Here is a 14,526-nt window from a genome sequence, read left to right as displayed (position 1 = left end):
GGACCCCAGGAGGCCATCTAGTCCAACGCCCTGCTCAAAGCAGGACCAATCCCCAACTAAATCATCCCAGCCAGGGCTTTGTCAAGCCTGACCTTAAAAACCTCTAAGGAAGGAGATTCCACCACCTCCCTAGGTAACGCATTCCAGTGTTTCACCACCCTCTTAGTGAAAAAGTTTTTCCTGATATCCAACCTAAACCTCCCCCACTGCAACTTGAGACCATTACTCCTTGTCCTGTACTCTTCTACCACTGAGAACAGTCTAGAGCCATCCTCTTTGGATCCACCTCTCAGGTAGTTGAAAGCAGCTATCAAATCCCCCCTCATTCTTCTCTTCTGCAGACTAAACAATCCCAGTTCCCTCAGCCTCTCCTCATAACTCATGTGCTCCAGCCCCTTAATCATTTTTGTTGCCCTTCGCTGGACTCTCTCCAATTTTTCCACATCCTTCTTTGACCATGGGATGGTGTTCCATGAAGGAGGAGTGCTGGGCAGAGACGGGCTCCATCTTACAAAGAGAGGGAAGAGCATCTTTGCCAGCAGGCTGGCTAACCTAGTGAGGAGGGCTTTAAACTAGGTTCACCGAGGGAAGGAGACCAAAGCCCTGAGGTAAGTGGCAAAGCGGGATACCGGGAGGAAGCACAGGCAGGAATGTCTGTGAGGGGAGGGCTCCTGCCTCATACTGGCAATGAGGGGCGATCAACAGGTTATCTCAAGTGCTTATGTACAAATGCACAAAGCCTTGGAAACAAGCAGGGAGAACTGGAGGTCCTGGTGATGTCAAGGAAATATGACGTGATTGGAATAACAGAGACTTGGTGGGATAACTCACATGACTGGAGTACTGTCATGGATGGTTATAAACTGTTCAGGAAGGACAGGCAGGGCAGAAAAGGTGGGGGAGTAGCACTGTATGTAAGGGAGCAGTATGACTGCTCAGAGCTCCGGTACGAAACTGCAGAAAAACCTGTGTCTCTGGATTAAGTTTAGAAGTGTGTGCAACAAGAGTGATGTAGTGGTGGGAGTCTGCTATAGACCACCAGACCAGGGGGATGAGGTAGATGAGGCTTTCTTCCGGCAGCTCACGGAAGCTACTAGATCGCATACCCTGATTCTCATGGGTGACTTTAATTTTCCTGATATCTGCTGGGAGAGCAATACAGCGGTGCATAGACAATCCAGGAAGTTTTTGGAAAGCGTAGGGGACAATTTCCTGGTGCAAGTGCTAGAGGAGCCAACTAGGGGGGGGCGCTTTTCTTGACCTGCTGCTCACAAACCGGGTAGAATTAGTGGGGGAAGCAAAAGTGGATGGGAATCTGGGAGGCAGTGACCATGAGTTGGTTGAGTTCAGGATCCTGACGCAGGGAAGAAAGGTAAGCAGCAGGATACGGACCCTGGACTTCAGGAAAGCAGACTTCGACTTCCTCAGGGAACGGATGGCCAGGATCCCCTGGGGGACTAACTTGAAGGGGAAAGGAGTCCAGGAGAGCTGGCTGTATTTCAAGGAATCCCTGTTGAGGTTACAGGGACAAACCATCCCGATGAGTCGAAAGAATAGTAAATATGTCAGGCGACCAGCTTGGCTTAATGGTGAAATCCTAGCGGATCTTAAACATAAAAAAGAAGCTTACAAGAAGTGGAAGGTTGGACATATGACCAGGGAAGAGTATAAAAATATTGCTCGGGCATGTAGGAATGTTATCAGGAGGGCCAAATTGCACCTGGAGCTGCAGCTAGCCAGAGATGTCAAGAGTAACAAGAAGGGTTTCTTCAGGTATGTTGGCAACAAGAAGAAAGCCAAGGAATGTGTGGGCCCCTTACTGAATGAGGGAGGCAACCTAGTGACAGAGGATGTGGAAAAAGCTAATGTACTCAATGCTTTTTTTGCCTCTGTTTTCACTAACAAGGTCAGCTCCCAGACTGCAGTGCTGGGCATCACAAAATGCGGAAGAGATGGCCAGCCCTCTGTGGAGATAGAGGCGGTTAGGGACTATTTAGAAAAGCTGGACGTGCACAAGTCCATGGGGCCGGACGAGTTGCATCCGAGAGTGCTGAAGGAATTGGCGGCTGTGATTGCAGAGCCACTGGCCATTATCTTTGAAAACTCGTGGCGAACCGGGGAAGTCCCGGATGACTGGAAAAAGGCTAATGTAGTGCCAATCTTTAAAAAAGGGAAGAAGGAAGATCCTGGGAACTACAGGCCAGTCAGCCTCACCTCAGTCCCTGGAAAAATCATGGAGCAGGTCCTCAAAGAATCAATCCTGAAGCACTTGCATGAGAGGAAAGTGATCAGGAACAGCCAGCATGGATTCACCAAGGGAAGGTCATGCCTGACTAATCTAATCGCCTTTTATGATGAGATTACTGGTTCTGTGGATGAAGGGAAAGCAGTGGATGTATTGTTTCTTGACTTTAGCAAAGCTTTTGACACGGTCTCCCATAGTATTCTTGTCAGCAAGTTAAGGAAGTATGGGCTGGATGAATGCACTATAAGGTGGGTAGAAAGCTGGCTAGATTGTCGGGCTCAACGGGTAGTGATCAATGGCTCCATGTCTAGTTGGCAGCCGGTATCAAGTGGAGTGCCCCAAGGGTCGGTCCTGGGGCCGGTTTTATTCAATATCTTCATAAATGATCTAGACCAATTGGAAGATTGGGCCAAAAGGAATCTGATGAGGTTCAATAAGGATAAGTGCAGGGTCCTGCACTTAGGACGGAAGAACCCAATGCACCGCTACAGACTAGGGACCGAATGGCTAGGCAGCAGTTCTGCGGAAAAGGACCTAGGGGTGACAGTGGACGAGAAGCTGGATATGAGTCAGCAGTGTGCCCTTGTTGCCAAGAAGGCCAATGGCATTTTGGGATGTATAAGTAGGGGCATAGCGAGCAGATCGAGGGACGTGATCGTTCCCCTCTATTCGACATTGGTGAGGCCTCATCTGGAGTACTGTGTCCAGTTTTGGGCCCCACACTTCAAGAAGGATGTGGATAAATTGGAGAGAGTCCAGCGAAGGGCAACAAAAATTATTAGGGGAATGGAACACATGAGTTATGAGGAGAGGCTGAGGGAGCTGGGATTGTTTAGCCTGCAGAAGAGAAGAATGAGGGGGGATTTGATAGCTGCTTTCAACTCCCTGAAAGGGGGTTCCAAAGAGGATGGCTCTAGACTTTTCTCAATGGTAGCAGATGACAGAACGAGGAGTAATGGTCTCAAGTTGCAGTGGGGGAGGTTTAGATTGGATATTAGGAAAAACTTTTTCACTAAGCCCTGGTCTACACTAGGACTTTAGGTCGAATTTAGCAACGTTAAATCGATTTAAACCTGCACCCGTCCACACAGTGAAGCCCTTTATTTCGACTTAAAGGGCTCTTAAAATCCATTTCCTTACTCCACCCCTGACAAGTGGATTAGCGCTTAAATCGTTGTTCCCAGCTCGAATTTGGGGTACTGTGGACACAATTCGATGGTATTGGCCTCCGGGAGCTATCCCAGAGTGCTCCATTCTGACCGCTCTGGACAGCACTCTCAACTCAGATGCACTGGCCAGGTAGACAGGAAAAGAACCGCGAACTTTTGAATCTCATTTCCTGTTTGGCCAGCGTGGCAAGCTGCAGGTGACCATGCAGAGCTCATCAGCACAGGTGACCATGATGGAGTCCCAGAATCGCAAAAGAGCTCCAGCATGGACCGAACGGGAGGTACGGGATCTGATCGCTGTTTGGGGAGAGGAATCCGTGCTATCAGAACTCCTTTCCAGTTTTCGAAATGCCAAAACCTTTGTGAAAATCTCCCAGGGCATGAAGGACAGAGGCCATAACAGGGACCCGAAGCAGTGCCGCGTGAAACTGAAGGAGCTGAGGCAAGCCTACCAGAAAACCAGAGAGGCGAACAGCCGCTCTGGGTCAGAGCCCCAAACATGCCGCTTCTATGATGAGCTGCATGCCATTTTAGGGGGTTCAGCCACCACTACCCCAGCCGTGTTGTTTGAGTCCTTCAATGGAGATGGAGGCAATACGGAAGCAGGTTTTGGGGACGAAGAAGATGATGATGAGGAGGAGGTTGTAGATAGCTCACAGCAAGCAAGCGGAGAAACCGGTTTTCCCGACAGCCAGGAACTGTTTCTCACCCTAGACCTGGAGCCAGTACCACCCAAACCCACCCAAGGCTGCCTCCTGGACCCAGCAGGCGGAGAAGGGACCTCTGGTGAGTGTACCTTTTAAAATGCTATACATGGTTTAAAAGCAAGCATGTGAAAGGATTACTTTGCCCTGGCATTTGCGGTTCTCCTAGATGTAGTCCTAAAGCCTTTGCAAAAGGTTTCTGGGGAGGGCAGCCTTATTTCGTCCTTCATGGTAGGACACTTTATCACTCCAGGCCAGTAACACATACTCGGGAATCACTGTAGAACAAAGCATTGCAGTGTATGTTTGCTGGCATTCAACCAAAATCCGTTCTTTCTCTCTCTGTGTTATCCTCAGGAGAGTGAGATATAATTCATGGTCACCTGGTTGAAATAGGGTGCTTTTCTTCAGGGACACTCAGTATAGCCCATTCCTGCTGGGCTGTTTGCCTGTGGCTGAACAGAAATGTTCCCCGCTGTTAGCCACAGGGAGGGGGGAAGGTTGAGGGGGTAGTCACACGGTGGGAGGAGGCAAAATGCGACCTTGTAACGAAAGCACATGTGCTATGTATGTAATGTTAACAGCAAGGTTTACCCTGAAAGAGTGTAGCGACTGTTTTATAAAATGTGTCTTTTTAAATACCGCTGTCCCTTTTTTTTTCTCCACCAGCTGCATGTGTTTCAATGATCACAGGATCTTCTCCTTCCCAGAGGCTAGTGAAGCTTAGAAAGAAAAAAAAACGCACTCACGATGAAATGTTCTCCGAGCTCATGCTGTCCTCCCACACTGACAGAGCACAGACGAATGCGTGGAGGCAAATAATGTCAGAGTGCAGGAAAGCACAAAATGACCGGGAGGAGAGGTGGAGGGCTGAAGAGAGTAAGTGGCGGGCTGAAGAGAGTAAGTGGCGGGCTGAAGACAGGGCTGAAGCTCAAATGTGGCGGCAGCGTGATGAGAGGAGGCAGGATTCAATGCTGAGGCTGCTGCAGGACCAAACCAGAATGCTCCAGTGTATGGTTGAGCTGCAGCAAAGGCAGCTGGAGCACAGACTGCCACTGCTGCCCCTCTGTAACCAACCGCCCTCCTCCCCAAGTTCCATAGCCTCCACACCCAGACGCCCAAGAACGCGGTGGGGGGGGCCTCCGGCCAACCAGCCACTCCACAACAGAGGATTGCCCAAAAAAAAGAAGGCTGTCATTCAATAAATTTTAAAGTTGTAAACTTTTAAAGTGCTGTGCTTAAAGTGCTGTGTGGCATTTTCCTTCCCTCCTCCACCACCCCTCCTGGGATACCTTGGTAGTCATCTCCCTATTTGTGTGATGAATGAATAACGAATGCATGACTGTGAAGCAGCAATGACTTTATTGCCTCTGCAAGCGGTGATTAAAGGGAGGAGGGGAGGGTGGTTAGCTTACAGGGAAGTAGAGTGAACCAAGGGGCGGGGGGTTTCATCAAGGAGAAACAAACAGAACTTTCACACTGTAGCTTGGCCAGTCATGAAACTGGTTTTCAAAGCTTCTCTGATGCGTACCGCACCCTCCTGAGCTCTTCTAACCGCCCTGGTGTCTGGCTGCGCGTAACCAGCAGCTAGGCGATTTGCCTCAGCCTCCCACCCCGCCATAAACGTCTCCCCCTTACTCTCACAGATATTGTGGAGCACACAGCAAGCAGTAATAACAGTGGGAATATTGGTTTCGCTGAGGTCTAAGCGAGTCAGTAAACTGCGCCAGCGCGCCTTTAAACGTCCAAATGCACATTCTACCACCATTCTGCACTTGCTCAGCCTGTAGTTGAACAGCTCCTGACCACTGTCCAGGCTGCCTGTGTACGGCTTCATGAGCCATGGCATTAAGGGGTAGGCTGGGTCCCCAAGGATAACTATAGGCATTTCAACATCCCCAACAGTTATTTTCTGGTCTGGGAAGAAAGTCCCTTCCTGCAGCTTTTGAAACAGACCAGAGTTCCTGAAGATGCGAGCATCATGCACCTTTCCCGGCCATCCCACGTTGATGTTGGTGAAACGTCCCTTGTGATCCACCAGAGCTTGCAGCACTATCGAAAAGTACCCCTTGCGGTTTATGTACTCGGCGGCTTGGTGCTCCGGTGCCAAGATAGGGATATGGGTTCCGTCTATAGCCCCACCACAGTTAGGGAATCCCATTGCAGCAAAGCCATCCACTATGACCTGCACATTTCCCAGGGTCACTACCCTTGATATCAGCAGATCTTTGATTGTGTGAGCTACTTGCATCACAGCAGCCCCCACAGTAGATTTGCCCACTCCAAATTGATTCCCAACTGACCGGTAGCTGTCTGGCGTTGCAAGCTTCCACAGGGCTATCGCCACTCGCTTCTCAACTGTGAGGGCTGCTCTCATCTTGGTATTCATGCGCTTCAGGGCAGGGGAAAGCAAGTCACAAAGTTCCATGAAAGTGCCCCTACGCATGCGAAAGTTTCGCAGCCACTGGGAATTGTCCCAGACCTGCAACACTATGCGGTCCCACCAGTCTGTGCTTGTTTTCCGAGCCCAGAACCGGCGTTCCACAGCATGAACCTGCCCCATTAGCACCATGATGCATGCATTGGCAGGGCCCATGCTTTCAGAGAAATCTGTGTCCATGTCCTGATCACTCACGGGACCGCGCTGACGTCGCCTCCTCGCCCGGTATCGCGTTGCCATGTTCTGGTGCTGCATATACTGCTGGATAATGCGTGTGGTGGTTGATGTGCTCCTAATTGCCAAAGTGAGCTGAGCGGCCTCCATGCTTGCCTTGGTATGGCGTCCGCACAGAAAAAAGGCGCGGAACGATTGTCTGCCGTTGCTCTGACGGAGGGAGGGGCGACTGACGACACGGCTTACAGGGTTGGCTTCAGGGAGCTAAAATCAACAAATGGTGTGCCTGTACATCAAGGAGTATTTCAGGCAGGACTGCACGGAGGGTTCCAATAAGAAATGGTGCACCAAAGTTATCGTTGTTATTGGAACAAGGAGGTTAGCCTGGCCTCTGATTGATACATGGCTAGATTAACCTCGCTGCGCCTTCTCTGTGACTGACTGCAGTGTGATCTAGACAGGGGAGGAGGAAAATGAGTACAAAACAAATCTGGTCTATTTCTTGTTCTGACCCACTCCATCTATCCTTTACATCTTTGGCTGGCAGCAGACAAAAAAGGCGCGAAATGATTGTCTGCCCTTGCTTTCATGGGGGGAGGGAGGGTGGGAACGGGGTCCTGACGATATGTACCCAGAACCACCCGTGACAATGTTTTAGCCCCATCAGGCATTGGGATATCAACCCAGAATTCCAATGGGCAGCGGAGACTGCGGGAACTGTGGGATAGCTACCCACAGTGCAACACTTCGGAAGTCGACGCTTGCCTCGGTACTGTGGAAGCGCTCCGCCGAGTTAATGCACTTAATGCACTTAGAGCATTTTCTGTGGGGACACACACACTCGAATATATAAAACCGATTTAAAAAAAACCGACTTCTATAAATTCGACCTAATTTCGTAGTGTAGACATACCCTAAGAGGGTGGTGAAACACTGGAATGCGTTACCTAGGGAGGTGGTAGAATCTCCTTCCTTAGAGGTTTTTAAGGTCAGGCTTGACAAAGCCCTGGCTGGGATGATTTAACTGGGAATTGGTCCTGCTTTGAGCAGGGGGTTGGACTAGATGACCTTCTGGGGTCCCTTCCAACCCTGATATTCTATGATTCTATGATTCTTGTGGTGTGGTGCCCAAAAGTGGACACAGTACTCCAGATGAGGCCTCACCAATGTCGAATAGAGGGGAACAATCACGTCCCTCGATCTGCTGGCCATGCCCCTACTTATACATCCCAAAATGCCATTGGCCTTTTTGCTACAAGGGCACACTGTTGACTCATATCCAGCTTCTCGTCCACTGTAACCCATAGGTCCTTTTCTGCAGAACTGCTGCCGAGCCATTCGGTCCCTAGTCTGTAGCGGTGCATTGGGTTCTTCCGTCCTAAGTGCAGGACTTTGCACTTTTCCTTGTTGAACCTCATCAGATTTCTTTCGGCCCAATCCTCCAATTTGTCTAGGTCCCTCTGTACCCTATCCCTACCCTCTAGTGTATCTACCACTCCTCCCAGTTTAGTGTCTTCTGCAAATTTGCTGAGGGTGCAATCCACACCATCCTCCAGATCATTAATGAAGATATTGAACAAAACCGGCCTGAGGACCGACCCTTGGGGCACTCTGCTTGATACTGGCCGCCAACTAGACATGGAGCATTGATCACTACCCGTTGAGCCCGACAATCTAGCCAATTTTCTACCCACCTTATAGTGCATGCATCCAGCCCATACTCCTTTAACTTGCTGACAGGAATACTGTGGGTGACCGTATAAAAAGCTTTGCTAAAGTCAAGGAACATCATGTCCACTGCTTTCCCCTCATCCACAGAACCAGTTAACTCAGCCAAGAGGCTCTGCAGGCCAGGCTTGGATCGTAACCCTGACAGGGCGGGGGTGACACTGGGAAGAAGGATCCTACCACTTAGAGCCTGAGAGTGTGTGGCCACCACCAGAGCGAGTGTCCAACCCACAGCATCCCTGCAGCACGGCCAGGACCTGAGAAGAAGGCCTGGGACTTACAAGGAGCAGACTGTGAACTGCCCGGACGTTCCAGAGACACTGTTTCTGATGTTCCCTGCCACAGAGCGGGGTGATGTGTTTCCTTTAACCTTTCCCATTTTTCCTTATTCTTTTTAAAATTAATTATTGATTAAATAAGTTGCATTTGCTTTAAATTGTATGTAATGGTCAGTGGGTCAGAGAATTGCCCAGCGCAGAGAGAGTACCCCAGAGTGGGGACACCCTAGCCCCTGTCCTAGGGGACCACAGCAGCATTGAGGGTTGAGCCCCCCAGGAATCCTGGGCCCAGCCTTGTTGGGGTTATGAGGACTCTGCCAGACAGGAGAATGGAAGGGGAGTCCTCAAGGACAGGGAGGCCACTGGGTAAAGGAAGTGGGAGCGAGGACTCAGGTCCTTTTGCTAGCCCACTTCACCGGGGTAGTGCAGAAGCCAGGAAAGTTCCCCACAATAGCGGGACTATTCTCCCGCTTACATAATCACTAGCCCTGGTGGATCCCAATGACCACTTGGAGACATGGCTCAGGGAAAGTGTGTTTTACTGGGGCTGGCTGGACAGGGAAAATTTTGCAGATCCCCCTAGGTCCAGAGGCTTAAACAGCTACAGTTCAAAGTGATCAATAGCTGCTCCTGTTTGGGCCCTGGGGCAGCTCAACCGGGAGTCAGGGCTCTTCAGGTGCAGAGCCTGTCTCTATTCTAGCAAACAGGAGCTTGCAGGTTTCCGAGCCAGACCCAGTTATTGTCTCTTTGCACTGGCTCCCAGCCCAGCCACTGCTGCTCCCCGACACTGAAAACAGCCAGTTTTCGTGTCCAGCACTCAGAGCCAGTTCAATGATTTAGATAATGAAATAGAGAGAACACTTATAAAGTTTGCGGCTGATACCAACCTGAGAGGGTTGCAAGTGCTTTGGAGGATAGGATTAAAATTCAAAGTGATCTGGACAAACTGGAGAAATGATCTGAAGTAAGCAGAATGAAATTCAATAAGGAGAAATGCAAAGTACTCCCCTTAGGAAGGAACAATCAGTTGCACACATACAAAATGGGAAATGACTGCCTAGGAAGGAGTACTGCGGAAAGGGATCTGGGGGTCATAGTGGATCACAAGCTAAATATGAATCAATAGTGTAACACTGTTGCAAAAAAACCGAACATCGTTCTAGGATGTAATAGCAGGAGTGTTGTAAGCAAGACAAGAAGTAATTCTTCCGCTCTGCTCCGCACTGATTAGGCCTCAACTGGAGTATTGTGTCCAGTTCTGGAAAGATGTGGAAAAATTGGAGAAAGTCCAGAGAAGAGCAACAAAAATGATTAAAGGTCTAGAAAACATGACCTAGGAGGGAAGATTGAAAAAGTTGGGTTTGTTTAGTCTGGAGAAGAGAAGACTGAGCGGGGACATCATAACTGTTTTCAAGTACATGAAAGGTTGTTACAAGGAGGAGGGAGGTGCATTGTTCTCCTTAACCTCTGAGGGTCGGACAAGAAGCAATGGGCTTAAATTGCAGCCAAGGCGGTTTAGGTTGGACATTAGGAAAAACTTCTTAACTATCAGGGTGGTTTAGCACTGGAATAAATTGCCTAGGGAGGCTGTGGAATTTCCATCATTGGGGATTTTGTAACCCTTGTAACCTCCCCTTTTGCAAACATTTTGCACCAGGTTGGTGGTATTGCTAACTTTAGAATAACACTGCCAGGACTTCCCTAGTCATCGCAAGGGGGGCTTGGAGCTGTATAGAATAGTAAGTTGAGATCATTTATATACTAACCTATAGGAGAAGGACACCCCAACATTAATAGGGTGAGGAAATAAAAATACAGAAGAGGGACAAACCCCTACTAAATATGCATTCGGCAGTGTGGCATCAGAGTCCCATGTTACACAAGTTGTATCCCAGCCGGTGTGCAGGAGGGGAGAGAGATGTCGTCCTTGGAGGTTCCAGGATGATGCCCACTGTTGATGAGGAAGATGATGGCTGACGTTTCAGGTTGTGGTGTGAGGGTATGGATGTGCAGATGGACACTGTGTTATCTCTAGCTACCTTGCAGGGCTAGAGTGTTTGTGCTCAATGTATTATTACCAACACAGAAGGGTTCCTGAAGTGTGAGTCTTGTGCCCATGCACATCGGGGTTGCCAACTGAACAGTGATTTTAATAATTCTGGGCCTGGTCTTGGAACAGGGACCTGTCAAATTTCAGAGAGATCACTGGGAATTCTTAAGGAATCAGTAACATTATTTCATAGATCAGCCTACTCCTATCTACTCACCCACAATGGAGTCTATTTATCCAGCTAGAGAGCTGACTGAACATGCCCCAAACTATCCCCCCCTTTCCAGAAACTTCAGGGCAGGGAGTGCTCAATGTGCATGATCCTAGCAACAAGGACCCCGACACAACTCGTTGCTCCCCCTCCTCTCTGGAAATCCCTGACAGAGCTATCCCCCTAGTAGGCATGGCAGTTACATCAGTTGCTGCTTCTCAGTTCTGTTCTTCATTCTGTCTCTTAAATTTCCCCGGGTTGTTTCCCATCCCGTCCCCATCTGCTCATTGGTGGTCGGTGGTTAATTCTGTGTCCTTGCCTGGGAGCGGCACTCCAATCTCCAGCTAATCAGGTTTGTGCAGAGCAGTGGGGCAGAGGACCGGAAGGGAGGGAAAGGAGCTCTCTACGCGGCCAGGGGAAGGGAAATGAAATAGGGAGAGGAATGATGGGAGCTGCGGTCCCCTGCTTTGCAGATCCATCTCCCCAGGCACTGCCACACAAAGGAGATCTCTGTTCCCGCTGCACAACTTTGCTTAGCCAAAGTATAGAAAGAAACTCCTGAAGACTTTAAAAATACAGCAAAGAATAATTTTCTAAAGGCAAGCAATGATGATAAATGGCCACTTTGAAAATGATTATTGCTGTCTTAATGGATATTTACACGGGATTTTTTTATTTGACAGTATAACAATGAAGACTGCTGTTTTTATCTGTCTTAATTAACAGGACGTTATGACACTCAGCTTGTTCCATTGTAAGAGCTCTCTTGTGTGGGAGGTTCTAATTCTGCTGCCTTTTTCAATAACCCCTCAAAGAAATTCTAGATGCAAAGAGCTGATGTTCAGTAATTATATTAAAAGCCCTAAAACGGAAGATTTCTTTCCTTCTCTCAACATAAAACATATTTTACTTCATTATCCGCGCTTCTTGGAATAATCTGCTGAAATTGCTTGCAGCACTTTTTATTGTGTTGATAATGACTAAAAAATTCTAGAAGACTAAATATAAAAAGATAGCTTCATTTAAAGACACACTCAGGCATTGTTTAAAAATTCAGCTCATGGTGTCTCATATACAGGACTGCACAGCTGGTGCTGTTTATTCTTCAACCTGTGGCAATCAATTCAAACGACACGTCTTAAGCACAAACCAGGAGTCCTCAGATAAACGTCCTACTTCTGTTTTATTTATTGTAGATTTTTTTCCTTTGCTCCACATTGTTTTGGTACTTGAGAAATGTTTCTTTAGAGATTTCTCAGGGCCAGAGTCAATGGGACTTCTTGTGTGTTCGCAACAATAGGAGCAAAAACAGCCTGACCACGAGTTACTCACCACGTGGGATTGAAAAGTACAAAAGGTTTGGCTACTGTCAGCACTTTGGTCTGGCTACCCAAGACTCAGCTTTTACCAGGGTTTGCAACTCAGACGGATCCTAACTGTAACTCTTTAAAAGAGCTGAGCAAATTGTGAGACATTTTCTGTAACTGTTCTTTCAAATTCTCCACAAAAGTGAGTACCACGCTTGAAGTCATTTCCTGTTTGCTTTCTGGAAGCATTTCAGCGTCCTTGCTTTCCTCACAAATACTGGGGGACAAAAAGAGAACTCAAACACCCAAATAGTGGCTGGAAGTCCATTTTGAGTTTTATGACCATTTGTAAAAGCCTGTTTGTGATATCATTTACAGTTCAGGCTGAGGCTGGGTGGGATCGTTACCAAAGTTACTTGGTACGTCTCTGTATCCTGACTGGATGAGCTACATACCAAACCAACAGTACGCCTAATTTTTGTAAATTGTACTTGAATATAAAATGGGAATGGTCACAAAGAGTCATTATTAAAGAACAAGAGAGAGCCTCATTGTTACGTCAGATTCAGTTGCAATATTTGCAATTTGAATGATATACAGAGAAGAATTAGTCATAGAAGAAACCTGCAAATAATTTCGAACTACAAAAAGTTTTAAGCATTCTGTGATCTGTTCAGGCAAGTCACACGAAGAGAAAGAGTTCTATTTCGTCAGCGTATTACTCAAATGTATTACTAATTGTGGACTAGTGCCAAAGCTCTACTCATTACTTCCCAAGCATTCCCTCGGCTTTGAGAGAAGAGACGGTTAAAAATCTCGACAAGACCAGGCAATATAATATCAGGTGTCTCAGTTCTCTCACAAACCTGCTGATTTTTCTTGGCTGAGACTGACTGCGCCGGGAATGCAAATTTTGCAAAAATACATGTTGTCCCTTTCCAATATAACCCATAATTTGGGTTTCAGACTGGGTTTTTGACACCCGCCACATCATTCCCTGGTCTTGGCTGATTGTATTATTGATAACATTTTGTAAGAGAGACAAGGTGGGTGAGGTAATATCTTATATTGAATCAGTTTCTGTTGGTAAAAGAGACAAGGGTTTGAGCTACACAGAGCTCTGCTTCAGCTCTGTGTCACTTGAAAGCCTGCCTCTTTCACCAAGAGAGGCCTCTTCAATAAAAGAGATCACCTCACCCAACTTGATTCTCTAATATTCCGGGACCCACATGGCTACAACTACACTGCAAACAAAAGGTGAAAAATATTTTTAAGTCCGTCAAAACAAAGGAAATAGAAATACATTCCTTCACCTTCCCTCAACCTGTCCCCAACATTTGCTATCATGTGAGAAAGGTGTCACATGCCATGGGTTGGGGGCATGGGTGTGTTACGTGCATATTGACACTTGCAGAGAGCTGGAGTTGTTGATGCATCATGAGCAAGGTCAGGAGCTTTAAGCTGGTGCAATGGAGAAAGTGGGTGGCATGGTCAGAGGGAACTGATTGGCTTTGTGCAGACTTCAGGAGGGGGTTCGGGTGTCACCTGAGAGGAGCAGATGCCACTAATGAAGATGTGGGACATTCAAGGCAGGGCGAGGGCTGGGATAGAGAGGAGGGGCTGGATCTTTGAAACGTTGCAGAGAAAGAATGGCAAGATGAGAGGGGAGAATGAGAAGAATGAGTTGAAGCTGAGACTTGAAAGCCCACCCGGACATTTACCTTACCTGCTGTTTTTTCTCTGGTAGAGACATATAGGATACTTCTCTTCACTTATTAAGTAAACTAAGTAAAATTCAAATTAATAACATACATAACAATATTCTTCATGCCTTTGTATTTGACAGCATCCTGAATGAGAGCAAACAATGCTTGCGGTACAAACTATTCCAGGCTCGCCGTGCGACACGGTATAGCACATATATCATCTGTGCTGTAGTCACAAGTTATAGGGCTTGATCATGTTCACTGAGAGTAGGGAGGAATAACTCCCTCCACTGCAGGGATTGTGGGGTGAGGCCCTATGGCCTGTATTATAAAGGAGGTCATTTGTATCAGTATCTCAGGAGAACTGCCTCCTTCCTTCCACGTGATCACCTGGCGGGGTCAGAGCTCAGCGACTGTCACTTTTAAAATTCAAGTTGGGCACAGTTTACTACGGTGGGCAACACACACCATTAAACAACCCTAATCGCAGGCCTTCCCGGCGTGTGCATTCCTA

This window comes from Lepidochelys kempii, chromosome 6 (genome assembly GCF_965140265.1).
Source record: "Lepidochelys kempii isolate rLepKem1 chromosome 6, rLepKem1.hap2, whole genome shotgun sequence".
Classification (NCBI taxonomy): domain Eukaryota; kingdom Metazoa; phylum Chordata; order Testudines; family Cheloniidae; genus Lepidochelys; species Lepidochelys kempii.
The sequence above is the reverse complement of the archived record's forward strand: the minus strand, read 5'-3'. Positions refer to the sequence as shown.